The sequence below is a fragment of the Arachis ipaensis genome, chromosome B9 (assembly GCF_059453495.1).
Source record: "Arachis ipaensis isolate K30076 ecotype BB chromosome B9, ASM5945349v1, whole genome shotgun sequence".
Classification (NCBI taxonomy): Eukaryota; Viridiplantae; Streptophyta; class Magnoliopsida; order Fabales; family Fabaceae; genus Arachis; species Arachis ipaensis.
Genome location: NC_142444.1, coordinates 100,877,775 through 100,883,305, shown reverse-complemented (window position 1 = coordinate 100,883,305; position 5,531 = coordinate 100,877,775). Strand labels below are relative to the sequence as shown.

The 5,531-nt window shown below is 40.9% G+C and overlaps 1 non-coding gene across 1 annotated transcript; it reads right to left on the bottom strand.

Annotated features, from left to right (window-relative positions):
• On the bottom strand, nucleotides 1-108 carry LOC148545642 (small nucleolar RNA R71). The gene has a single exon (XR_015900264.1). It is a non-coding gene; the product is annotated as a small nucleolar RNA R71 (small nucleolar RNA).
• Nucleotides 109-5,531: the final 5,423 nt, after the last annotated feature.

Sequence of the window (5,531 nt, the reverse complement as noted above, 5' to 3'; positions counted from 1 at the left end):
AAGCTTAGAGTGGATGTTCAAACCTTCAGACAGAAAGAAGGTGAATCCCTCTATGAAGCTTGGGAGAGATACAAGGAACTGACCAAAAAGTGTCCTTCGGACATGCTTTCAGAATGGACCATCCTGGATATATTCTATGATGGTCTGTCTGAATTAGCTAAGATGTCATCGGATACTTCTGTAGGTGGATCCATTCACCTAAAGAAAACGCCTGCAGAAGCTCAAGAACTCATTGACATGGTTGCTAACAACCAGTTCATGTACACTTCTGAGAGGAATCCTGTGAGTAATGGGACGCCTCAGAAGAAGGGAGTTCTTGAAATTGATACTCTGAATGCCATATTGGCTCAGAATAAAATATTGACTCAGCAAGTCAATATGATTTCTCAGAGTCTGAATGGAATGCAAGCTGCATCCAACAGTACTCAAGAGGCATCTTCTGAAGAAGAAGCTTATGATCCTGAAAACCCTGCAATAGCAGAGGTGAATTACATGGGTGAACCATATGGAAACACCTATAATCCCTCATGGAGAAATCACCCAAATCTCTCATGGAAGGATCAACAAAAGCCTCAACAAGGCTTTAATAATGGTGGAAGAAACAGGTTTAGCAATAGCAAGCCTTTTCCATCATCTACTCAGCAACAGACAGAGAACTCTGAACAAAGTACCTCTAATTTAGCAAACTTAGTCTCTGATCTATCTAAGGCCACTCTGAGTTTCATGAATGAAACAAGGTCCTCCATTAAAAATTTGGAGGCACAAGTGGGCCAGCTGAGTAAGAAGATCACTGAAACCCCTCCTAGTGCTCTCCCAAGCAATACAGAAGAAAATCCAAAAGGAGAGTGCAAGGCCATTGATATAACCATTATGGCCGAATCCAAGAAGGAAGGGGAGGACGTGAATCCCAAGGAGGAAGACCTCCTGGGACGTCCAGTGATCAACAATGAGTTTCCCTCTGAGGAACCAAAGGACTCTGAGGCTCATCTAGAGACCATAGAGATTTCATTAAACCTCCTGACGCCCTTCATGAGCTCTGATGAGTATTCTTCTTCTGAAGAGAATGAGGATGTTACTGAAGAGCAAGTTGCAAAGTTCCTTGGTGCAATCATGAAGCTGAATGCCAATTTATTTGGTAGTGAGACTTGGGGAGATGAACCTCCCCTGTTCACCAATGAACTAAATGCATTGGATCAATTGAGATTGTCTCAAAAGAAGCAAGATCCTGGAAAGTTCCTAATACCTTGCACCATAGGCACCATGACCTTTGAGAAGGCTCTATGTGACCTTGGATCAGGAATAAACCTCATGCCACTCTCTGTAATGGAGAAACTGGGAATCTTTGAGGTGTAAGTTGCCAGAATCTCATTAGAGATGGCAGACAACTCAAGAAAAGAGGCTTATGGACAAGTAGAGGACGTGTTAGTAAAGGTTGAAGGCCTTTACATCCCTGCTGATTTCATAATCCTGGATACTGGGAAGGATGAGGATGAATCCATCATTCTTGGAAGACCCTTCCTAGCCACAGCAAGAGCTGTGATTGATGTAGATAGAGGAGAATTGATCCTTCAACTGAATGAGGACAACCTTGTGTTTAAAACTCAAGAATCTCCTTCTGTAACAATAGAGAGGAAGCATAAAAAGCTTCTCTCAGTACAGATTCAACTAAAGCCCCCACACTCAAACTCTAAGTTTGGTGTTGGGAGGCCTCAGCCAAACTCTAAGTTTGGTGTTGAACTCCCATATCCAAACTCTAAGTTTGGTGTAGGGAAGTCTATAAAATTGACCTGATCAAGCTATTGACATTAAAGAAACGCTTGTTGGGAGGCAACCCAATTTTTATTTATCTAATTTTAATTTTATTTTTATTGTTCTTTCATGTTTTATTAGGTTCATGATCATGTGGAGTCACAAAATAAATAGAAAAATAAAAAAAAGAATCAAAAACAGCAGAAGAAAAATCACACCCTGGAGGAAGGGCTTACTGGCGTTTAAATGCCAGTAAGGAGCATCTGGTTGGCGTTCAACGCCAGAACAGAGCATGGATCTGGCGTTGAACGCCCAAAACAAGCAGCATCCTGGTGTTTAGACACCAGGAATGCACACTGAGAAAAGCTGGCACTGAACACCAAAAACAAGCATAGAACTGGCGTTCAACGCCAGAAACATGCTGCATCTGGGCGCTGAATGCCCAGAACAAGCATCAATTCGGCGTTTAAATGCCAGAATTGCATGCAAAGGCATTTTACATGCCTAATTGGTACAGGGATGTAAATTCTTGACACCTCAGGATCTGTGGACCCCACAGGATCATCTCAGCATCTGTGGATCCCACAGGATCCCCACCTACCTCCACTCATACTCTTCCCTCTTCTCATTCATCCTCTCTTCCCAATAAACACCCTTCGCCAAAATCCTTCACCAATCACATCAAGCTCTCTTCCCTACTACCCCTTCACCACTCACATCCATCCACTCTTTCCCATAAACCTACCTCATAAACCCCACCTACCTTCAAAATTCAAAATCACTTTCCCACCCAAACCCACCCTAAATGGCCGAACCTAACCCCTCTCCCTACACTATATAAACCCCTCCATTCTTCTTCATTTTCACATAACACAACCCTCTCTTCCCCTTCTTGGCCGAAACACAACTCTCTCTCCCTCTCCTCCATTTCTTCTTCTTCTTCTTCTTCTTCTTCTTCTTCTTCTTCTTCTTCTTCTTCTTCTTCTTCTTCTTCTTCTTCTTCTTCTTCTTCTTCTTCTTCTTCTTCTTCTTTTTCTTCTCTTGCTCGAGGGCGAGCAATATTCTAAGTTTGGTGTGGTAAAAGCATAAGCTTTTTGTTTTTCCATTACCATAGATGGCACCTAAGACCGGAGAATCCTCTAGAAAAGGGAAAGAGAAGACAAAAGCTTCCACCTCCGAGTCATGGGAGATGGAAAGATTCATCTCCAAAGCCCATCAAGACCACTTCTATGATGTTGTGGCCAAGAAGAAGGTGATCCCCGAGGTCCCTTTCAAACTCAAGAGAAATGAGTATCTGAAAAACCGACATGAAATCCAAAGAAGAGGTTGGGAAGTTCTTACAAACCCCATCCAACAAGTTAGAATTCTAATGGTTCAAGAGTTATATGCTAATGCATGGATCACTAGGAACCATGATCAAAGTAAGAACCCGAACCCAAAGAATTATCTTACCATGGTTCGGGGGAATCACTTAGATTTTAGTCCGGAAAATGTGAGGTTGGCGTTCAACTTGCCAATGATGGAAGAGAATGCACGCCCCTACACAAGGAGAGTCAACTTTAATCAAAGGTTGGACCAAGTCCTCATGGACATATGTGTAGAAGGAGCTCAATGGAAGATTGACTCAAAAGGCAAACCGGTTCAACTGAGAAGACTGGACCTTAAGCCTGTAGCTAGAGGATGGTTGGAGTTCATTCAACGCTCAATCATTCCCACTAGCAACCGGTCTGAAGTTACTATAGACCGGACCATCATGATCCATAGCATCATGATTGGAGAAAAGGTGGAGGTTCATGAGATTATACCTCAAGAACTCTACAAGGTGGCTGACAAGTCCTCCACTATGGCAAGGTTAGCTTTTCCTCACCTCATTTGCCATCTATGCAATTTAGCTGGGATTGACATAGAGGGAGATATCCTCATTGATGAGGACAAGCCCATCACTAAGAAAAGGATGGAGCAAACAAGAGAGCCTATTCATGGATCTCAAGAGACGCATGAAGAAGCTCATCACCAAGAAATCCCTGAGATGCCTCAAGGGATGCACTTTCCTCCACAGAACTTTTGGGAGCAAATCAACACCTCCCTAGGAGAACTGAGTTCCAACATGGGACAACTAAGGGTGGAACATCAAGAGCACTCAATCATCCTCCATGAAATTAGAGAAGATCAAAGAGCTATGAGGGAGGAGCAACAAAGACAAGGAAGAGACATAGAAGAGCTCAAGGACATCATTGGTTCCTCAAGAAGGAAACGCCACCATCACTAAGGTGGACTTATTCCTTGTTCTTAAATTTTCTATTTTTCGTTTTCTTATGTTAAATGTTTATCTATGTTTGTGTCTTTATTACATGATCATTAGTGTCTAAGTGTTTATGCCTTAAAGTAGTGAATATGAATCCATCACCTCTCTTAAATGAAAAATATTTTTAATTCAAAAGAACAAGAAGTACATGAGTTTTGAATTTATCCTTGAACTTAGTTTAATTATATTGATGTGGTGACAACACTTTTTGTTTTGCGAATGAATGCTTGAACAGTGCATATGTCTTTTGAAGTTGTTATTTATGAATGTTAAATATGTTGGCTCTTGAAAGAATGATGACAAGGAGACATGTTATTTGATAATCTGAAAAATCATAAAAATGATTCTTGAAGCAAGAAAAAGCAGTGAATACAAATAGCTTGCAGAAAAAAAAAAGAAAAAAAATGGCGAAAAAAATTGAAAAGGTTCACCCAGTTATGTGTCTGTGGCATTTATGTATCCGGTGGTAATACTGGAAAACAAAGTGCTTAGGGCCACGGCCAAGACTCATAAAGTAGCTGTGTTCAAGAATCAACATACTGAACTAGGAGAATTAATAACACTATCTGAACTCTGAGTTCCTATAGATGCCAATCATTCTGAACTTTAATGGATAAAGTGAGATGCCAAAACTATTCAAGAGGCAAAAAGCTACAAGTCCTGCTCATCTGATTGGAGCTATGTTTCATTGATAGTTTGGAATTTATAGTATATTCTCTTCTTTTTATCCTATTTGATTTTTAGTTGCTTGGGGACAAGCAACAATTTAAGTTTGGTGTTGTGATGAGCGGATAATTTATACGCTTTTTGGCATTATTTTTGGTATGTTTTTAGTAGGATCTAGTTACTTTTAGGGATGTTTTTATTAGTTTTTGTGTTAAATTCATATTTCTGGACTTCACTATGAGTTTGTGTGTTTTTCTGTGATTTCAGGTATTTTCTGGCTAAAATTGAGGGACTTGAACAAAAATCAGATTCAGAGGTTGAAGAAGGACTGTTGATGCTGTTGGATTCTGACCTCCTTGCACTCAAAGTGGATTTTCTGGAGCTACAGAACTCAAAATGGCGTGCTTCTAATTGCGTTGGAAAGTGGACATCCAGGGCTTTCCAGCAATATATAATAGTCCATACTTTGGCCGAGTTTAGATGACGCAAAAGGGCGTTGAACACCAGTTCTACGCTGTAGTCTGGAGTTAAACACCAGAAACACGTCACGAACCAGAGTTGAACGCCAAAAACACGTTACAACTTGGCGTTCAACTCCAAAAGAAGCCTCTGCACGTGTAAACTTCATGCTCAGCCCAAGCACACACCAAGTGGGCCCCGGAAGTGGATTTATGCATCAATTACTTACTTCTGTAAACCCTAGTAACTAGTTTAGTATAAATAGGACTTTTTACTATTGTATTTTCATCTTCGGACATCTTTGGATTATCTTTTTATCTATTGATCACGTTTGGGGGCTGGCCATTCGGCC